The sequence below is a fragment of the Caretta caretta genome, chromosome 16, assembly GCF_965140235.1.
Source record: "Caretta caretta isolate rCarCar2 chromosome 16, rCarCar1.hap1, whole genome shotgun sequence".
Taxonomy (NCBI): domain Eukaryota; kingdom Metazoa; phylum Chordata; order Testudines; family Cheloniidae; genus Caretta; species Caretta caretta.
In genome coordinates this window covers 21,542,327-21,565,335 of record NC_134221.1, presented here as the reverse complement: position 1 = coordinate 21,565,335, position 23,009 = coordinate 21,542,327, and the positions used below count along the sequence as shown (strand labels likewise).

Here is a 23,009-nt window from a genome sequence, read left to right as displayed (position 1 = left end):
TGTTCCTGGGGTATCAGGACTGCCTGGAGCAGTGTGTGCAGGCTTCTGATTCACAAGCAACTACCTAGTTTGCAACTGTATCAAAAGAGAGACATTCAGACAGGTAAAGGTGACTCAGATTCACCCAAAGGCCATTTCACCCATGAATGAGGCATGTAACCTGTATTCACAGGCCAAGTCATTTTTTCAGAACCACTTGTTTCATTGGAATGGGGATAGAATCAACTGGAAGCAATCTCGAGAGGTCATCTAGTCCAGTCCCCTTCACTCAGGACTAAGTATTATCTAGACCATCCATAGCAGAACATGTCACCAGGTCATGCTACAAGAGAAATGTACAAGACAGTAAGGGCCCTTTCAGAAAGCACTGTAGCTGTGGAAAATATAGCATTTTCCTCTCTATGGAACAGGGAAGCGAGAGGAAGCCCACTAGCAAATCTGGGGGTCTTTTTAAAAAAACCCGAAACAATAAGTCTCAAAGGTTATATCCTCATCTATTGCCTCATAGCCTTGCCAGACCACTTATCCTTTCATGCATGCCTTAGACATCCCCATATTTGCTATGTCACTCTACAGTCTCTTGCCTGTCCAGCACACAGAGAAACAGACTTTTTGTGTGTTACCCAACTTTAAACACAAACAGAGTGAAATTCACCTCAGAGAAAAGCCAAGGGAAGTTAGCCCACACAGCAATCTAAATCTAGTTGTATAATCACTGGCCTGAGTGAGGTATCTGGGCTCTGAAAGGGAGGGAGAAGCATTTCGCTACACCAACATAGCCTCTCCGTACCATTATTTCCTCCAAGGCAACCGAAAGATCCAGTAACCTTCTCTTGGACATACTGTAGTTTCTGCCATACCAGATCAGACCCTCAGTCCATCAAGTCTGGTCTCCTAGTATGGGCAATAGCCAATATATGATGCTTTGGAGGAAGGTCAAAGGGGAAAAATGCAACTGGCTAATTCTGCATTCTTCCCTAACCCCTGTGGCAAACCGGCTTCAATCCAGAAGCAAGAGATTGTACTGCCTTTATCTCTGCAGGCCTAGCTACAAATATTATATGTCGTAACTTTATCAAGCCACTTCTTTAAAATCCAGTGACAGCTTTTAACTCTGGACAGGGAACTGAGAATACAACAAACATATTTTTCTGTAACAAATGATCACAGCCATCTCACGCTATCTTACATTTCACATCTTGACAATTGCTAGATGCTTCGAGCAGGGCTTGGAAATTAAAATTGAAGATTGCAATAAGACATTACATTCCTTCTGTTCCCCATTGTTTTAACATTCATCGCCACCAGCAGAAGAACACACTGTGCCATTTTCAGTTTTCATTGCCAGCTTCAGTGGGAGAATTAGATGTCAGAGATTTTAATGCCGGTAAATTATAACAACACAGTAAACTTACGTAGTGTGTGTTGTTCATACATAAGGAACTTCACAAGAGTGGGAAACTATTATTTCTGATTTTTATAGATGGGGTAACACAGACCCAGAGTGGGGAACTGGCTTGCCCCAGGAAAAAAAAAGAGAACAAACAGGAATTGGTTTCTTGGGCATGTCTGCCATGCTTTTGTGGTATAACAACAAGTAGAATAAGACTACCCATCTCATCTTCACTGGTGACCATAGACAAGATTTGAACTCTGCTCTCTACAGGGGATGCTAGTTGCATCTTCCAGCACCACTACTCCTCTACTCCAGTCTTGCTACAATCTCCTTGAGAGTCCCTAGTGGTTAGAATAGAGTATTCTGCTGGCCTCTGTATGTGGTTTATAAATCTTAGATTGAGAGTATTTTGGAGCAGGGTCTATTTCTACCTCAGTGTGGGCAGCATTTAGTACTAATAAATAAATGATAGGAAACACTGTGCTATTATCTTAAATAGATTAAATATTCAGAAGCACAAAGACAGTTTAATGGGCTATAATACAAATGACAATCCACAGAAAGCTGAAGGAGAACAAAGGATTCCTCCAGAAACAGCCACACTAGAAAGTCATCAGAAACGACAACCTGTATAAGTCCCCTCCTCAACATAACTCAACTTGCACTCCTTGAGCTCCGACGTTACAGAAAGGCCAGAGGAGCTCAGTGTTTTCATAAAACTGCCAATGCACCTCTTTGGCAGTTTCCCTTTACAAATCGACAGCAGAATTCCAGCACAACGAAGACTTGGTCTCCCTCCTTGGCACTTCAGGCAGGTGACATAGCTAGAGCCCGGCACGGGCTATGCAAAGAGGGATTTCCCCACACAACCACTCTGCCAATGCATCTCAAGCCTGGTGGCACACTCCTGCTATTCCAGAAGGGAGATTACCTGCTACACTGATGTTGGGAGGGGCTTCAAGGAGGGAGGGAGGGAGGGAGGGAGAGAGTGGAAGAGAGAGAGAGAGAGACACACACACCCCGACCCAAGGAGACAATTTGCTAGAAACGTATGCCAGGATTTGAACATATGTCTCCAGTGACAAATGGCAAGTGCACTAGCCTGATGTGCCAACAAGCCCCTTCCATAATGACATACCAACCGGCTTTCCTCAACACACACACCAAACCACCAAACTTCTTGCCCTTGCGTGACACCTAGGTATGCTCTTTCTGGTCTTTTATTAGAGGAATTCTTAACTGGATGGAAAGCTCTGTTTAAGATGTACATATGGCCAAACTCAGGGCCCTATCCTGCACTGCGCTGAGAGTGCTCAGCACATGACAGAACAGTACTTCCTCCATAGCCAACACAGCTGCTGCCCTAGACTCTTATCAGGCCTTGTCAGGATGGAAAAAAGTAGCATTTAGTGTATAAATAATCTCTTTAATGGTGATGGACATGAACGGGTACAGCAAAGAAATACCTTTCCAATGCTGCCAGATGAACTAGTTCCATCAGCTTGACCTGCAAAGCAGCAGTGAAAGGGTTAAGAGCTTGTGGACGCTCCCTCCACTCAAGAAGTGATCTTTTTTTCGGGGCAGAGGCAGCCACTCTGGCCAGATGTAGTCTGCAGCGCCACCTCAAAGCTGCCCGGAGAGCTGCTCTGTTCCAACACCTGTACAGGGAGCTCAGGCACAGTGCTCCATTGCCTAGAAATAAAAAGATGTCCAGGTTCCCTGCTAGCTAAGCAATTCAACTTTTGCAAGTGGAAGGGGCTTGGCTGTTCTTGGTTTGTCTCCCTAAACACAGACTCACTTCTGGAACACAACTGCCCTAATCCAGACAGGAGATTGAAATGATAAGACGACACAGGAGAAAAAAGAAACAAACGTTTCCTTTGAGGAATGGCTGCTACCCTTATCTGCTGCTGAATCCACCGCCCCGCCTCTGAAAACAAGACAGGCAAACTTCAAAACAGGACAGTTAATCTGGATGTGATCTGGGTTCCTTCTCCCTACACCTTTGGACAAAGCTTATTCATAAGCAGTTAAGACCCCACAGGCAGGAGAAGAAATTTAGGAAGACAAGCATCAAGTCCGAGCTCTCCTTTCACAAGGGATGTGGGAGCCACTGAATATTGACTGTTTTGCCCAGGCAGTGGTGTTTTTAGCTGAAATCTCACTCCTGAGTGTAACAAAAGGCACAGAGTGCATAACTGCTACCAGCATCCCGAAACCGGCCGGGCCTGTATGTCATCGCAGTGTGGCATGGGAAAGCATCCTACTGCCGAGGAAGAAATAAGGCAGCTACCCCTAGACGTCTTCAAGAGAGGATTGTAGAATATCTCCGTGAAAGTTTCAAGACCTCTCAGGAGGATACAAGGGACATCCCTATGTATGTGAACGGCTGCACAGGCCCACCCGCTCCCCCAAACCCCACCTAACCCTAAAGGGGAACAGAAAGTAGATACCAACTCTACCTCCATTTTTGTACTGCAACCTCTTCTCATCCAAAAAACCCCAAAACAATGAGAAGTCGATACCTGTGTCATGTTGGGCTGGGCGCCATCTTTAAATTTAAAGATTGTTAGGGAAAACACATGCACACTCTGACCCGAGCTTCCTTCCCCTTCATTGAACACCTCCATGCTCAGCTGGTATGACTGGGTAGACCGTGGTGGAGTCTCAAACTGGTCCTGGCTTGTGGCATAGCTGGACTCCCTAGCCCCCCTTCTCCTGTTTCTCACTCTTCAGGCAGGGATCTTGGTCTAGGGCTCCTCCCAGGTATCCACAGCAGTCTGCGGAGTGCTGGTGGGATCTCCACAAAACATGGCATGCAGCTCATGCTAAGAAAGGCTGGTCTGCAGCTCACCATCAGATCAACTGTTGGCCTCCCTAGCCTTGTGGTATACCTGCCACAGTTCCTTGGCTTTCACACAGCACTGCTGCTGACCGACGTGATATCTCTTTGCCTGCATCGCCCCTGCAGTTTTTTTGTAGATTCCCACATTTCTACAGCTGGTCCGTAGCTGGGCCTACACAGCCTCTTCTCCCCTCAGGCCCAGGAGAGCCAACACCTGCTGTCTACTCCAGGCAGGAGCCCGTCTTGTCTCTCACAAACGTTACAACAGCACACAGGACCTCTATCCCATCCAAAAGCCACACACACAGTAAACAATAAACTGACATGTTCAGAGAAACCACTGGATTTATTTTTTCCTAGTTTGGTGTTAGTTTCATGGTTGACTTCAAGTAAAACCTCGCTACGTATTTTTCAAAGATCTTCTGTAATGTGTTAGCTACTCACAGTAATAAAATTGCCAACCACAGCTGAAGTGTCACATGCAAATAGAAAAATCCCAGTCTTAAATAAATGATTACCTGTCATTATTATTTTGTACCTCATGATGTCCAGTTTCTAGGGAAAATGGATGATCTGGTGGTTAAGGTAGAGAATGAGCCCAAGGTCTAGTCCTTGAAATGCCAGACTTCTTGTATGACCATGGGCAACTCTCAGTCTGGCTGGGTCTCATTTTATTCTGGAGACTTATATTATGTTCAAAAAAAGAAAAGGAGTACCTGTGGCAACTTAGAGACTAACCAATTTATTTGAGCATAAGCTTTCGTGAGCTACAGCTCACTTCATCAGATGCTCACAAAAGCTTATGCTCAAATAAATTGGTTAGTCTCTAAGGTGCCACAAGTACTCCTTTTCTTTTTGCGAATACAGACTAACACGGCTGTTACTCTGAAACCTGATATTATGTTCAGGCACTTTGGTCTCTGAGTATCTCAGCTCCTTGCAAAGATTTAAGTTGTTTGGGGCGTAGACCATCTTTTTGTTCTGGGTTTGTACATCACCTAGCACAATAGGGTTCGGGGCATGGCTGGGACTCTTGGTACTACCACAATACAAAATGATAATAAAATAGGAATAAGTATTCTTACAACCTACTTTGAAGCTAAATTAGTGGATGATGTTTGCAAAAGGTACTGAAATACATGATAGGAAGCGATCAAATTACAGCTAAAAAATGGTGATACTCTTCTAAACTCTACTGAGGAAAAAAAAGCTCCATGCTCAAACCAAGTTCCACCCACATGAGACACCAAAACAAGACCTCACTCACAACAGAACTTCAAATTATTATTTCCTTTCACTTTTCTGGCACACCAATCAACCATGAAATACTGACATGTAATTGCCATCATTATACTTCAGAGTTAACATGCATGTGAAATGAATATAGGCAGTTCACACTTTTTAGAGCTATCGTGTTGCTGTCTGGAGACTCAGGTGAACATTCCAGTTTATGCTTGAATCACATTAATGTTTTCTTCACAAGCATAAGGACCAAAGACTTAACTGTTTTGTTTGCTTTTTAAGTTAAATCTTATTTTCTGAAACAGAAGGTGGCAGCCTTCATGAGATACCAGTGACTCACTGAAATGACACCATCCAACCTCTAGTGCTGGATATTGGTATTATAAAGCGAGACGGAAACAAAATCAGCACTATGGAGAACTGTCTGGATGCTGCAAAGACAAGTTCATTAATATTTGTGTTGTGAAGCAGCTGGAGATTCTCAGATGGAAGATGCTAGAGAAATGCAAAGTATTATTAGTTTCAATGGACAAACAAGTGAGTTATCTTTGTGATCTTCAGAATTTGAAATAAAATGAAAGCTTTTTCCTGGGCAGTATTCAGTATTTCCTCGTTACCATGACAAAGATACCCAGTATACAACTCCACCATTGCCTTGTAGAACATGTCTGTATTCAACTCCACCAGTGAGCACAAAGATAAAAGATAAAACCAACAGAAAGTTCAAGAGTGAAAAGTTTATCCTGCAAGTCTGAGGGGGGAAAAGCAAGCCATAAAGCAGACTCCTTTAATTGATACAAGTAAGCAAGTGAATTTCATGTATAGAAGTAACCTTCAGAGATCAAGTGCCTTTATATTTGTTTAGAATCTGGGGGATGCTCTTTTGAATAGATCATATATCATTTATTACTGTTGGCTCTTTCGATTTAAACTTGTAAGTTAAAGCTGTTCCCCTGTCACTGTCATCCAATTCTATTCCTGTCAGAAGTGACAAAGGGCTCAATTCATAAATTTAAAAAGCAGACAGCCTCTGTCGAGTCACCTGCCTGAGAGTGTGCATTCTCTGCATATGCCATTTTTGCATAGGCATATTAATGAATAGTGTAGAGAGAAACATCAGTCATAGCCTCACCTGAGAAATCCAGGTGTCACCAGCTACATGAAAATTCCCACGAAGTTAACCTTACAAGTTATCCTTGCAAACTTCTCAGGTGAGGACCTCTCAGATTCAGATTGCATCACAATGCCCGGCTCGTGCTGATCGAGAGAGCCTGCCTAGCATGTATGGCACTGGGTCCTGGGGAGAACCCTTCACAAGTCAACAGAGCATTAGGGATCAGAGCTCAAAAGGAGAAAAATACACACTTCTCCTGGTCAAATGACTAGTGTATCTATTAAGACAGCCATATGCACAACCCTTGCAGAAAGCAGAAAACCTGTACACACGCAAGAGGGTGGCAAGATCTCAGATTTATCTTTTCATGCTTTCATGTACCTACCTCAGCTGCTATTCCCAGCCACGCTGTAAACCCATAGAGGAATGTCCATCTGATGTGAAGTGAGGGGCACTTATGCCAGGTGACTAGGGCAAGCAGAGTCCATCCATGCAGAACCAAGTTGCAATGATCCATGGAATGTTAATATATCTGTGTCCAAAGGGGACCAGGAAAGCCTCTCTCTCTCTCTCCCCCATACACACGAGGGCTTAGGATGAAAGCCAATAGCATGAGAAAATATTTCCAGGAACATTCCATGTGTCCAGTGACAGATGCTTATCATGGCAGGTCAAAGACCCATCACTCCACACTCTTGCCAGGCGTGGGCCCTGGCATGCAGAGCACCTGGGCAGACATTGACACACAACATGGGAGTGCACAGACGTGTATATTTGTGAGCCAGGCCACAAAGCAGTCACAGAATGCAAGAAACAGTGCAGCTTGTTAAAGGTTGCCTAGCAACAATGCCCTTGTATGACAAGAGACTAATACAATTTGCACCGTCATTGAAATACTTAGATCAGTCCATTGGAAAAATTGGAGGAAAAGGCACCTAGGAGCCAGCTTGGGTCTAGCCAGGACCACAAGACTGGGAACATTTAGTGAGAACGAGCAGGGGTTAATCAGGAGGCTGGGGATTTTAATGCAGGCAAGTATCATTCAATCACACAGGAAAGAGAAAGAAAAACTCTAGCAGGTCACATTTTGTCCCTGTCCACCTCCAGCTAAGGCGTGGTTGCGGTTTACAGCCTATTCTCCAGTGCTCTGCTCCATCCTGCTTTAAGTGTCCCAGGCCTAGGTGTTCCACTGCACCTTAGGGAGAGGACTCCCCTTTAAACAGGCTCTCCCTGCCACAAACCATGACACACATTGTTGAGGACTCCAAAATGACTCCACTTCCCGGAGGTCTTCGTGCCTTGAACATCATAGATAAGAACACTGTGGCTTGGCTTGACTGACTGCATTCACCAAATAAATAAAATATATTCCTACCAGTACATTCACCCTCCCCCAGGGACTTTTCTTGATCCTCAGCCTAAATGTTCCTCTGCTCAATTTCATTCCATTGCACCTTTCCCTCTGCATTGGGAAATAATGCCCCTCTTGCCTTGGCCTGGCCACCTCCTAAGTACTCACACTCAGCTGTCACACCTCATACTAGTCATGGATTGGACAAGCTAAGTGTGCTCTGTGCTCTTCATCTTTCCTCCAGGAAGGTGCGGGTCACTGTGAAAAGTTCAGGCAAGCCAAGGCCCTATACTGGAGCAATCAAGTCCATGGCTGCACTCCTTGGGTAGTGCTGAAGGGCTGCTCAGTTACACAGCGGAGGTGTTCATACACCCTGAGGAGCGGTGGCAATACAAGAATCTGGATCGACAGAGAAAGATCCTGCTGGGAGCAGACAGAGTGCGGACTGCATCCTGAGGCACTCACTAGGGAGGGATCACCTGGGTCTTCAATTTGGCCTCTTCTGTTCTTCTGTTGAAACAAAAACAACCCTGCCCTGCACTGTTTGCTCTCTGGTCCACGATTAGCATACTGCCAACATTTCACAGCCGCACAAGGCAGAGAAATATTCCCAAGGAAGGTAGGAGCAGGGTAATTGGGCAATCAGCAATGAACGATGCAGGAACTACTATGAGAGTGACCTTGAAGAACAGAAATGAAGAGCAATCAGAGAAGGTATCGCCCAGGAAAGTACCATGCCAGGGCGAAACAGCCTCTTCACAGACACAGTGTGCTGGTTCTCACAAAGAAGAAACTCCTTTGTCAAACTTTTTGCTGCTGTGACTCATCATCTTTGGTGCTAGATGAGCTGAGCTCTCAACACGCACACCACGTCACTTTCTGGTGACTACAGGGGCTTGATCCTGGTGAGATGCTGAGTGCCTCTTCTGAGGTGCTGAGCACCATCTCCCCCACCCCAAAGTCAAAAGGAGCATGCAGATCACCTTTCACAATCAGGCCCACGTTAGCAGCTTTGGGTCTCTTCTTCCGTTCCACAGAGCCAGCAGAGTGGGGATTCAGAGCACTGCACTCCTTAGCGCTTTCCTTGGCGAACTGGCATGAAATCAGGGCCCTGAATATTTTTACTCCTTTAAAAACAAATCATCGCCAACAAACAGAAATCCAAGCAAAGCAATGGCATGGCCACGACAGGTGCTGAACTTCATCCCACCTCTGCTATCGCTGCCCCTTGATCGCGCTGGTATCCTTGTCTCTGCCCTTGGTCCAGGTTCTCTTTGTATCTATTTGAGGCAGGAGCTTGCTCTTCTTACTCGTCTATAAGGCACCGACAGCAGCTGGTGCTATGGAAATAATAAAGACGTTGTAGACGTACCCCTCAAAGCCAGGCCACGTCAGGAGCCCCTGAGGGTCTGTCTCCGCTGCAGGGCGAGGTAGGACTGCAGACATCCCCCAGCTAGCTCTGATCTAGCCAGCTCAAATAATACCTGCAGCAGCAGCAGCTCACAAGGTCCCCGACAGGCTTGTGCAGCCCACGCTGCAGCAGCTTCGCTGCCATCACTCTTGGAGCGAGCTAGATCAAAGCTAACTCGGGTATGTCTACACACGCTGCAGTAACGCCTCTGACTGCCATGCAGACGCACCCTAAAGGCGGTTACTAATCCAACTGTTATTGAGTGGAGTTTGAGATTCTAAGTAGGAGACCAAATAAACCTCTCATCCCTCCAGATGGGTCCCTCTAGATTAGAGCTGCAGTTAACTGGCAGGGAGAAGCAGGCTGGTGTCTCCATCATGTGGGAAAAAACAGACCACAGGCCTCTTAACCTGGGACTTTTCCTGCACCCTAGAGCCACACAGTTCGTTCCAAAAGGGGAAAGCAGGCACAAAATGCAAACAAAACAGCTTCCTTTCCTGCACCGCAAGCCTGGAGCTGTCAATCAGCAAGTGTTGATTCCAAATGACAATCTTACAACTTTTCCCAAGAATCAGGATATTCCCTTGCTATGAGGTAAAGTTTGGCACACTGAAACTGACCAGTCACAATTCCCAGGCTTCTCCCGATACAAACAAAACACCAGGAGACAGAACATGTTCGAGCAGAATAGTAAATAAGCAGTAAGGGAACATTTCCTCCAGGAGATTTGGTCTATTACATGTAACCAGACATCTCTTCAGATGAAATTGTCTTCAGCCCAAAAGGAAGCACCGTACAGGGATCCAATTACTAGACTTTCAATTTCAATTGCAAATGGACAATGCAGAAAGCAAGGTGTAAGAGGGGAGTTGCAAAGGTCCATCATGCCAAAGTGCCACGCCCGCACCACTGCCCATTCTTGGGGCACACAGATGGCAGCAGTGACGCTCTGTGGAACAGATTGCCATGGGGTGTGGTAAAGGAAGGCCTGAAAAAAGCTGCCAAAGGATTGGTGAGCTGCCTTATGTGACTGGAATCAGATAGGTCACTGAGACGCATTTGACTGAGACAGGTCGTTGTTACGAGAAAACAGCACTTGTATAAGAGCCATGAATGGAGGAGACAGAGGATGCAGTTACTGCTCTTGCTGGTTAGGCAAAGCATCGGACTTAAGCAGCTGCATGCACTAGTTCAAGGAGACGTTCTATGGCCTGTATTATGCAGGTCAGACTGATCATAGGGGTCCCTTCCAGTCTTAGAATTTATGACTCAAAGAAACTCCATTGAAGCAAGTGGAGCTGTACCTGCTTTTACGCCAACAATGAATGTGGCCCATAGAGATTAATACCTTGGCTTGAGTCACAGGCTAAAAGTGAGTGTCATGGTTTCACTGTAGCCCCCAACAGGCATTTGGTCACCTCGCAGAAAGCACTGCGCAGTCTCGCATGATTGACAGTTAAGACTGGAAAAGCAGAAGTTTCATGTACATTATGGGAGAATGTAGGGGCTCAGAAACAGAACACCAGGAGATGCTGAAGGTCAGGAGTGAGGTGCCTTGGCAGAAATCTGTTAGGGGAAGCTGGATAGATCCTGATCCTGCTGACACGATGCTCAGTTCTAGCTGGTGCTACTCAGTTTCTTTAATACAAAGTTTAACGTTAAAAAAAAAAAAAGATACAACCTGGCTATGAAGCCTCCACGCTAATGCAAGAAAAAGGGGCAGCTGTTTAAAAAGGATAATCAGAAAACACACACACAGTAACAGTCTATGGAATTTGCTGCGGCAGGAGATGGAAGCAAACAGATTAGTAAACTATGAATAAGGACAGCACCTACCAGTACACTGGCTAGGTGGAGTGATCATGGTAACAGGTATGTTAGAACTACCAGAGACAGATTAGACAGAGTTCACCATCCTCATACTACATGGTATTAATCGGTCAGCACCCCGCCAAAAGGAATCTGCCCTTACCCTAGCACAGAGTCACGCAGTCACACATTTTGTGGCAGCTCACACCTTCCTCTGCAGCGCCCAGTAACGGGTGCTGTTGGGACAGGTGCCACTGCCAACGGCTGCCCACACGCAGTGCTGAGCACACCCAGGGAAGAGCCAATCCTCTGGGCTCTGAAAAAGGTCATTCTTCCCCGCTGTCTGCGAAGAGAAAGCCAAAGGAGTGAGGCGTGAAGCTCCTTAGTGACTGAAGCAGGCTTTCACTGGGCTGGGGCAGGAGGTTGGGTTGTGGGAGGGGGTAGGGGCTCTGGGCTGGGGCCAGAAATGAGGGGCTTGGGGTGCAGGAGGCAGCTCCAGGCTGGGCCAGGGGTTTGGGGTGCAGGATCCCAGCAGTGCTTACCCCGGCTCTGAGGAAGCGACTGCCAGGTCCCTGTGGCCTCTGGGTGAATGGGTGGCCAGGTGGCTCTGAGCAGTGCTTGTTGCCTTCGCACCCGCAGGCACTGCCCACTGCAGCTCCCATTGGGAGCTGTGGAGTCGGTACCTGGGGCAAGGGCAGCGTGTGGCACTTCACTGCCCAGCCCAGCATCTAGGGGCCGCAGGGATCTGGTGGCCGTTTCTGGGAGCTACATGGAGCTAGGGCAGGCAGGGAGCTTGCCTTAGCCCTGGGCCCCCGCTGCGCCGCCAACCGGACTTTTAACGGCCCAGTCAGTGGTGCCAATCAGAGCCACTTAGGTCCCTTTTCGACCAGGCATTCTGGTAAAAAACCAGATACCTGGCAACCCCCATCAGCAAGACAGGCAGAGAGAGCACTATTACATGAAGCTCAGGAGTTCACCCTTGTTGGGCTCACAGTGGTTTTCCCTCAAGCACTAACTTTAACAATTTATATTAAATTTATAACAACTTGCAGAAAAGTCAGCCCTACTGGAACTTACAACTGAGAGACCAAGAAATAGGATGGGGTGGATGGTCTCTTATGTGCCATGAAGAAATCAAAACATTTCCAAGCCAATATTCCCAGCTAGCATTCCATCAGCATCTTCCTGACATACACTCTCGATACCACAGTTTAGATCACCTGTGCCTCTAAAAGAGAGACCGCAGCCTGCATAAAACCCTGCATTTATTCCCGCAAGGGGGAACCACGTGGGCTGTGAAATTACCTGGGTTGCGTTCATAAAAGGGGATTCATGTTCTTGTAAAAGTACATGTGCCTCCAAATTATTTGGAGACCGTTGTAAAGGCCCACTGAAAATCTGGCTTTGTGTAAAGAATAGCTGCACTGACTCAGCATCTCAAAGGTTTTAGCTCCGTTATAGGCCTATTCTACATCATATCACTGGGAAAGGCATGGGTTTTTTTCAAGCAAACATCCAGCCCAGGATAAAAGGCAACAGGGAGAAAACCAATTACTTGACTCCTAAGAAATTCTACAATTTTCCATCCATGTTTTCAAGAAATGTCCTCAAAGGATTAGCCCCACAAGACCTTTATAACTACAGACCTTCAGCTAAAGCCCTCAAATCCAAGAGATATGCAGCTAAAACATACCCCATAGTGTTCACAGGATTCAACTGTTTATGACATTAAGAGTTTGGAGTATTTGACTTTCAATAAATCTAATAAGTTCACATTTACAGTATCCTATGCCCTGTATACACAAGAGATTTTACAATGGAGAGCAATAGATTCCAATCAGACAAATGTCTTTGAAACCTCAAAGAGAGAATGAGTGCCTTTTAGATTAAAAGGGATAATCCCCATCTGACAGAAAATTATTCACACTCCTATAAATCTAAACTTCTACAATACTTTCTGTAGCAGAATAATGACTTAAGCACTTGATATCAGCTGTAAATCATTACGTCCGTTCTGCTTTTAAAATGTAGTTGTGATTTCACTGAAGATAAAATAAAGAATTTATAGGACATGGTAGCAAAGTGTATTTGGATTCTTGGTGATCCCTCTCAGACACGACCAGCAACCAAACTCTACAAAGATTAATGGTTTCTATCACTCAGACTCTTTATAGAGGGCATCCAAGGGAAACCACCTATCTGCTCCTAATACTTAAAGCTAGTGCACAAGTTTCCATGATCTAACCATTTAAACTGTCTTGCTTGCTGTGATAAGTAACTCAACCCAGGCATGTGGCTACAGACAGCCTGACCCCCACCGCGCAGGTGCCCACTCAAGACTAAGCAGCACAGAGCCTTTCAAAAGTTGTGCTGTTATAACATATTCTTGGTTACAGTTGGCTAATGAACCCTGAACCCTCTCCAGGTACACCAGACCCCTCACCACAGGGTCAAGACCATCAACAGTCAGATACACTGTCCCTTCCAAATGAAGAATTCCTCCCTTCACCATCTTTACTGAAACAAAAAAAATATGTTTTCTTTCCAACACAACAAAACCAGCTGAATTCTTAATGCCAGAAATGCACATGCTTTTCAAAAGACAATGAACAGATCCACCCCACAGCAAGCTTTCCATCTAACAAAGATGGAAACGAGAGAGGTCAAGCATGGGCGGGTGCACAGACAGCGTTTTAGAGGTGATCACTCTAGGACGGTGGAGTGAAAGAAACTGGGTTTGAACGAGGAGAGGCAGGATTTCTGGGAGAGGGGGACAAAAATTGGGAGTCCATTTCTAGCACAGGATCGTACCGCCTCCTAATCTTTATTTAGCATAATGAAATCTGAACTGCCATACTGAAACAGACCACTGGGCCATCTAGCCTTGGGTCCTGCTTCTGGCAGTGGTCAAAAAACAACCCTTCAGAGAAAGGAGAGGGAACTTCTACCCAGAAAGTACCTGGCATGCAATGTCTTGCATTAGGGGGAGGGCAATTCTTCTCTGACACTACAGGTGATGATCTCTGATAGCACGGATACATTTGCAGTTTGTGAATGAAGCTTTGGCTTTCAGTTAGGGCAGCCATCTCTGCTTATCAGACAGAGAGACCCAAAGCATCAAAGAGAAATTCTTTGTCTTCACACTTTCCTTAGATGGAAGCAACCTCTAATATCAAAGACGTGCAGCTGCAAGACACTCAAGGTCATTGTCAAACCTGTGGTAGCAAGCCATGGAGAGTGTGCCATCTCCTCTAAAACAAACAGAGTCACAACGTATGAAGCTGTGGGACAGTCTCCCAAGGGACGTCCCATCGTTTGGGACATTTAAACTGAGATTGGCAAAGCACTGTGAAGAACAGCCCTGTGCTGGCCCCAGGGGAATGGGCTGGGTGAGTTACTAGGTTCTTCCTGTATTTATAGTTCTAGGATTCAACAACAAATATGTTGCACTCATGTAGCAATGCACCTCTCAAAGCAACGTGCCAATGTAAGCTAATCAAGGCTCACAATAACCTTGTGTGGTGGATAAATATTATCCCTGCGTAACTGAATCATACAGAGGTTAAATGACTTTCCCAAGGCTACACAGCAGGTTGGCAGCAGAGCCAGCTTTATAACTCATGACTGCTTGGTTCTCAGTCTGGGGCACTATTAACTAGACAACACCGCCACTTACAAAAATGGTCACCAGACGTTATCTACATAGCCTTGGCAGAATTCAATTTTTATATTTTGATGGATAACATCAACATTCGTTGGTAAGTCTTTTTTAGATTTTTTCTCTATTTATATTTCCACAGGTGCACGAAATTGCAGAGGGGAGCAATTATTTAAAGATCTAATCCAAAAAGTTAAAGCTTTATAAACAGTTAGCACCAATTAACACCACATGTCAAAGTGTACATAGTAAATATCTTTAAATCAACAATCGTACCTATTTCTACAATGCTTTTGTTAGTCCATTTGTAACAAGCCTAATTCAAGACTAAATCACTAGATTTTGACTCTAAGAAGTTCTCAAGCAGCACTATTCTGAGGGTGGTCTACACCAAGAGCTACGTCTCTCGGGCAGTGAAAAATCCACACCCCTGAGCGACACAGTTAAGCCGACCTCACTCCTGGTATAGATAGTGCTAGGTTGATGGAAGAATTCTTCCGTTGACCTAGCTACTGTCTCTTGGGGAGGTGGATTACCTCCAGCGACGGGAAACCCCTCCCATTCCTGTAGTGTCTATACTAAAATATGACAATGGTGCAGCTGCAGCATTTTAGGCATGGTCTATCCGTGTATCGATGTTTATCAACATTTACTGATAAAAATCTAATCTTTCCAAGCCTGGATACACGGAACTCCACAAACTGTGCAATAAAACCCATACGGGAGACAAGAGGACTGTCTCCATAAATCTGTTTACATGAATGTTCTCCTTTAAAGTCCACTTTCACTGTATGACAAAAAAAGAAAACGTTTCAGGAGCACATTTTATAGGCTCTTCCTCTGTCTTGATTTATGGTCTGAACAGCATGCAGATTTCATGCTATATCTAGTCATCAGGCTACTTCCTGCCCAGTTCTGTCTTGAAAATGTAAGAGTGGGACCGGGACCCACACTTTTACGGTCTTGCCAACTGATTTCAAGTTTATAGGGCAGCACCAGCACTTTAATTGTTTGACTTTTATTGACAAATCCTCTGTGCTTTTTAGTAACACGATTGGTACAAAAGCAGCTGCTAGGACCGTACATTTTAGAAAGCAGTATTGTCATCCTCTGTATGCAAGGGATCATGGTTATGCAATTTTGCAGTAAAAGTTCCTCATTCAAATGGGAAGCTCAATTCTCAGACAGATGCTGGTGGCTCCAAACACATTTGCCAGATTTATGAAAATCAAATTGAAATATTAGTGTTTCAGCTAATTTCCAATCAAACAAAAATGTTAACTGTCGCAAAGGTAAGGTGAACTCCATGTAATTCAGACAGAATAGCAGCCCTGTACATCTCCAACTATCTACCTTTCCCGGCACTTAATCCTGGCCAGACATCATGAAAATACTTATTAGACATGGAGAACTCAGAGGAGTGATTTCAAGGCAATACTAAAAATCACTGAATAGTTCAATCCAAATGTCAGTTAAGTCACATTCTGCTTAGAAGAGACTTTGAAAAAAAGAGCAGAGAAGGGGAAAGAAAAATTCCAATGAAAGAACAAATATAGTACATATAACACATACAGGGTATGCTAGCCTCCTAGCTTTTACACCACACAGCACAGGCTACTGACTGGGTAGGGAAATTTGGGTTTTTTAAATTAAAAACAAAAACAAAAACCCCAATCTGGGGGCAGGGGGGAAACCTATTGGTTTTAAATGATAGGAATAAAAAGTGCAAAAGCTCCAAGTGGTTTTGCAAATCCATAAAATAGATAGCTCCAGCCATAGTTAAAACAAGGGTAGGGAACAAGAAATATGTATGGACAACATATATGCACATTACCATACATATCAGATCTAGAGATACACACACACAAATTAATATAGGAAAGCTCATGATACACTTTCACACTTGAACCACAAATATTTAAATCTAATAAGTCATTTAAATGCAAATAAAAACTAACTCCGACCCTGCATTCTACCTGCTTTTCCCCCTTTTCTCCTAACTTTGCTCTGTGTTTGACCCTTGTATCGTCTCCTCTATCACCTCCTCCTGGTTAGGGTAAGGACGAGTGTACTGTGAGTCAACAATAAGCCATAATAACTACAATTTTCTTTTCAATTAATTATGTTATCCAAGACATTCACTTTGAAAGCTTGCAAGTGGTATAAGGAAGATCCACTACACACAGTGACCAGATTTTCCCACTAGCTCCCAAAATATTAGAAAACTGAAATGGAGTTATTGCTCTTTTTAATCTCTGCAAAACAACAGCAGAGATTTTGAGAGGGGTAGGAGGAGATGCAGAGACTGTTAGGTTTCGGCAGTGATTATATTCTACCTAATCATTAGCAGTGGATTTGATACATTTAAAGCAGGATTTTGTTACCCAGCAGGAAACTCAAATCTGTCAAGGTGATTTACCTTTCATTTATTTTTATCTTAACTGTTCTCGACTCACTGGCTAATTATCAAAGAGAGCTGCATTTAAAGTCAGGCTGCAATCAGAAAACCACCATGGGAAAATGGCCCTCGCTGTCATCAGTGAGAGCTGGCTATCTTACTGATTAGAAGGCTTTCATTATACCTCGGTTTTCCCTCTCTGTAAAATAGGGATGCTACTTCTGCTACTTCACAGGATCAGTGGGAGGTTTAATTAATACTTGTAAAGTACTTTGAGATTCTAGGATGAAGTGCGAATTATCACTGTCTAAATATGGCCCCTGTACTATAGTGTCCAAGTACGATCATCCTCAGTTTACAGAGGGGAAACTGAGGCACGAGGTCATAAAGGAAGTCTGTGATAGAGCAGGAAATTGACCCTGGGTCTACCAACTCCCAAGCTAGCGCGCTGACCACAGGTGCATATGCTGCTTCCCAGCCAGGTCAGAACACAAGGTCTCTACCTAAAGAGTTTACAATCTAAACCGTATAATCTATCATCATCTAACACTATGAAGAAATAAACCTGGCCCTGGTCTCCGCCCATGCCCACAGCCCCCATGTCCGTACAAACTGGCCCTGGGCACTGCCTGCCACTAGAGTACCTAAAAAAACAATCTGTGGCATGAGCAGGCTGTCAAGTACCGCAGGCGCTAATCGCTCTCCCAAAGCGGCAAGGTGAAGGGACAGTCACCAAGAACCTCCGGAGGCTCTCTGGAGTTTGACATGGACCTGCACAGGTTTTCCCTAACCATAACCACTGCAGCCTGAAGTCTTAATTTGGTCACAGCTCCCAAGGATTGCAAGTAAAGGCTTTAGGACGTGGTTGGCTCTAGCAATGGGAAAGGCCAAGTGCCTCTCCTATGGCTAGAAACAGACAGATGCAATCCAGAGATCTGGGCTGCAGGGTTGCATTTAGCACAATAGGTGGCATACATCACTTCAGAGATATTTGGGAAATAAAGACGTGATTAGTGTCTGAACTAATTTCCTTCATGTTGTGAAGAATGTCACAGGTAAGATATGACCCATTGTAATTATGGAGCAAGATACAGACAGGCTGACTGCTGGCAGAGCTCCAGGGCCCACACGAGTGCATCACCAAAGGCATTACGGCTCGTATCATCGTTTTGTCAAATTATCCCTGATGTCTCAGCCACCATTATCTGTGCTCTCTAGAAAAAAGGGAGAGGAGGAGAAATACAGCTCGCATCTTCAGAGGGCAGAGCTGGGGAAAGACACAGTATAAAGGGGAAAGTGAATCCTGTTCCCATGGCAACTGGAGTTCGAAATAGTATGCAGAAATCAATGTCACTTTAATGCATACACACACACGAAGGCGCAATAAAAAGTTACTCGACTGGGAGTGCTAAAGGAACTGAGTGAAAAGGATCTGTCTGGCCTTTCCTTGGTGTTTAGGAGACACTGGGCCCAATTCCCATGTAAATCTGGAGTAACACCATTGAAGTCATTAGAGTTACACTAGTGCAAAACCTGGGTAAGTGATCAGAACTGGGCCCACTGCCTCAAATAAATGTGCTGGGTTTGCCTCAGCAGTGTCACCACTTGGAGATAAGGTCTCCCCACATCTCCCAAGCTAAGGAGCACCAGTTCCATTGGGATCTGGAGGGAAGACGACCAGAAAAAGACCACTCAGGTGCTGGTGATGCTTTAACTTTGCAGCCCTAGACATGGGGAAAGTGCTGCAGGGCCTGACGTGATCATGAATGCTTAGGAAGTGGGTCAAGTTTTATGACACTTCCAGCATCATAGTGGCCTAGAGCTAGGACCCTGGATCAGTACTGACTCAAGGTATGTCTTCACTGCAGTCAGGAGGTGTGATTGCAACACGCGTAGACACATCTGAGCTAGCTTTGCTCGGGCTAGCTCTCTCAAAATATCAGTGCAGCTGCATGGGTGGTAGCATGGGATACTTGGTATGTATTCGGAGAGGCAGCCAATTCCATCAGGGCTTCCCTGTTATTTTTAGCAAGCTAGCTAGATCAAAGCTAACTCAGGCATGCCTATGCCTGCTGCAATCACAGCGTAGACATGCTCTTCAAGGGAAGAGCTCCCCTTCCACTATCGTTTGCTGCAGAGCCCGGACTTTCCTAAGAGCGGACAGACCCAGCATTAGCCACCTTACCCAATGAAAGTCAAAGAGATCACAGCCTATGACATGATGCAATTGCTGCTGTTAGAAAGACAAGTGTTCAGTCTTAGTATGGCAGGAACAGGTTTAGAATTTAGATACAGACAACAGGCATCATCTTTAGATTCAGCATGAAAAGTACAGCCAAGCGGTGTCCTCAGCCAGAACTACCAGTGACTGCTGTAGCAAAGGCGGCAGTTCAGCGTACGCCCCAACTAATAGGAACGTGAGGGAAAAATAAACTCTTTCCTAATGGGAAAAGTTCAGAGACTGAGGGCTTCGCAAGTTACCGAATCCATCCAACAGGACTTCAAAAAGGTCTTCAGAAAACATGTCACTGCTATAAAGTGTTGCCAAGGAAGCGGATGACCTTACTGTGCCGCTGATGTTTTCTGAATAATTCTTTAAACTTTATTTCTTGATTATTGGTAAAGGGACAATATCCAGTTGATATTATAGGATATTGAAACGCTTTCAGTTTGAAGAAATCAACATTCATGTTATTTGTTTACTTTTTGCACTTCATTTACCTTATAGAAATGAAACTAGCCTGGGCAGTTTCACTTTCTGGTTCTCATGCATTACTTAAAGTGGTTGCTTTTGGGTTTCCAGGACTGCAAGGGAAAAGTGTAAAATCCCATCAACATAGAAAGAAAGGTTTCATTTTTCTTTCTTTCAAGTTTGAATGGAAAGAGAGAGAGAGAAAGAAAGAGCAAGAGAGAACAAAACCACTTAAATTATAGTTTGGAAATGAAACCACGTGTTTACAAAAACCCGGATATGAATCAAATTATTGTTAGGACATTTAAAAACATGTCAATGAATTGGTATTTGGGGGAGGGGATTGGTATGGTTTGGAGGGGAATTAAACATCCCCTGCAGCTTTGGAAGTCAAAAAGAATATCAGACCGGATACAAATGAAGCGCATAATAAACCGAGAACCATCACAAAAATAAAAAAAAAATCCTATTCTCTGGGAGAGTTTTTCCCGTTTTAATTAATTTTCAAATCACTGTGTAAATTAGTTCTCCTGGTTAAAACAGGCATCTGCAAGCCTTGATATCGAGTCCCAGCTCTTCCACAGACAGTTTGCATGACCGTGGGGAAAGTCTCTGTGCCTCAGTTTCCCCATCTGTAAAATACATATAACTTTGTTTAACAATCTCATCAGAGTGGTAAGGCTGAATTCATTCGTCTTGCAAAGCACTTTGAGAGCCTTGGATGAAAGGTGCCACAGAAGTGCCAAATAATATTATTGTGGATTATGATTCAATACACACTGATCAAAAGAGTGAAATGTGAACTAACACTTCCTATTAGCCCTACTGATACCCTAACTTTGAAATACTCTCCCCATGGACTCTTTCCATTGAAAAGTAATTTATCAGCAACAGCTGGTATTTCTGGCATGGCTGTAACAGTTTTGACAAGGGGGTGGGGGAGGGGAGGTGTTTGAAGGCGGATGGACAAATGTCATCGGAGCAGCACAAGATCCTCTCCCCGGCATCTGCCCATAGCCGATGACTTTCCAGGAGAGAGCAGAGTGCAGGCTACTGAGTTCTTCTACTGGGTTCTTCTGGATGGATTCCAGCCTTTGATCTCCCTGCAGGAGACAAAACAAACATTCAGCCCCAAAGGTGATGCCCACACAAAGGTCAGTTGCCCCAGGCTTTTGTGTGGGCATCACCTTTGTGGTCGAGGCTTTTTGGCTCAGGCTGCGGGGCTAAAATAGCAATGAAGACATTTGGGCTCAGACTAGAGTCAGGGATCTGAGACCCTCTCTCCTTGTAGGGTTTCAGAGCCTAGGCTGTAGCCTGAACCTGAACCATCCACACTGCAGTTTTATAGCCCCACAGGCCTGGATCAGCCACGTCCATTCATCGATCTTTTGCTGACATTCCAAAAGCTCAAACTTCTGCAGATGGGGGCTGCTGCCCAGCCCCAGCCTCGCAGTCCACACACCTCCGATTTGTCTGAACAATCCATCTCAGCAGGACCGGGGGTGTAATAGACGGATCAATGTCGTACCTTAAATCATGGAACAATAGAAAACAAGCACAAGACAGGGCACTGGTTGGTGTCTGCTACAGACCACCAAATCACACTAGGGAACAGGACGATGAGCTTCTTCAATGAATATCTATAATGTGTAGGGGGGAAAAGCTGTGTAATCGGGGGGGAGGGGGGGAGAAGGGGAGAGACTCAGTCTGCATGACACATGCTGCAGGTCTCATGCGGCCAGTATTAAAACATCCTTGGAATTTCTTAACATTATAGATGACAATTTCCGAACTCAAACAGTGATGCATTCAACACAGAGGAATGCCATAGGAGACCTCGTCTTGACAGATAAAGAGGAATTGATCACAGAACTAACAATCAGTGGCAGCGGAGGTACAAGTGCACATGACTAGATGACATTTAGAGAGAAAAGGGGACGAGGGGGAGGTAACATCTTTTATCAGACCAACTTCTGCTGGGGAGAGTGGCAGACTTTCGAGACACACAGAGCTCTCCGGCAGGTCTGGGAAAGGAACTCCCAGAGTCCCAGCAAAATGCAAGGTGGAACAGATTGTTTAGCATAAGTAGTTAACATATATTGTAAGGGACCATTCAAGCTAGAAAGAAAAAGGAGTACTTGTGGCACCTTAGAGACTAACCAATTTATTTGAGCATCTAAGGTGCCACAAGTACTCCTTTTCTTCTTGCAGATACAGATGAACACAGCTGCTACTCTGAAACCATTCAAGGTAGAGTGGTCCGTTAACACCTCTGCAGTCACAGGACAAGAAGGAGGGGGCTAGTGGGTTCCAGATTATTGAAATAAATCAAACTCAGTGTCTGTTCAAACCATGATTGTTAGTGTCCAGCAGAGTTATGTATTTAAGCTCCCAGGCTTGTCTTTTGAAAGCGTTGTGCAGCTTTCCTTTGAGGATGCGGGCTCATAGGTTAGATAGAGAGTGATTGCTTTGATTCCATTTGTTATGGTCAAACAAAATAAAGTCCAAACCAGTAATATATACACACATGATGCTTTCAAGCCAAATCAGTTGTGAGAAAAAATTTAAACAGACAAATGTGACTGAAGCCCTGTGAATCCATCAACCAAACAGCAGAGAAAGCAGCAAACCAAGAGTCACACGTTGTCCTCCGCAATGAGTTTCAACCCCAACTGGTGGGTGGGAGCGGGCAGATTGGTGAACATGACCTTTCTCCTTTTAGCCTCAGGGCTGAGGCTTCCAGAGCTGCAGATAAATAAGCCAGCCTACAGGTCTGTTAGCATGTGATGTGGATCCCTATCCAGCAGGCACTGACCCGAGACTGTTAACTCATTTGATGTAGACCACCAAACAGCCACTAGATGCTAACAGTGCTGAGCCACTTTCAATCCCCACAAGCCAGACTCCAGGGATGTCATCCCCAAATCAACATACATACATCTCCGGCCCCCCACAACAAGGGGTTACTAATGTTTTAAAAATATAGGCCCTGTTCTGTGAATTAAGCTGGCTCCATCAGTATGCCCTAGGGTCTTTTCCTTTCTGTGAAAGCTTCCTTTGGACAACTGCAAGCCCCATGGGATTCAGCAGCAG

General features: G+C 44.9%; 1 protein-coding gene across 17 annotated transcripts in view; it reads right to left on the bottom strand.

Moving 5' to 3' along the window:
• DAB2IP (DAB2 interacting protein) overlaps positions 1-23,009 on the bottom strand; it is a 347,539-nt gene that overhangs the window by 196,171 nt on the left and 128,359 nt on the right. Inside the window, exon 1 of one of the 17 annotated variants that reach the window (XM_048823311.2) lies at positions 6,983-7,101. The exons of the other annotated variants lie outside the window; for them this stretch is intronic. The gene's annotated coding sequence lies outside the window, so the exon portion shown is untranslated. Of the gene's footprint in view, positions 1-6,982; positions 7,102-23,009 lie in introns of those variants that run through there. 17 annotated transcript variants of the gene reach the window in all.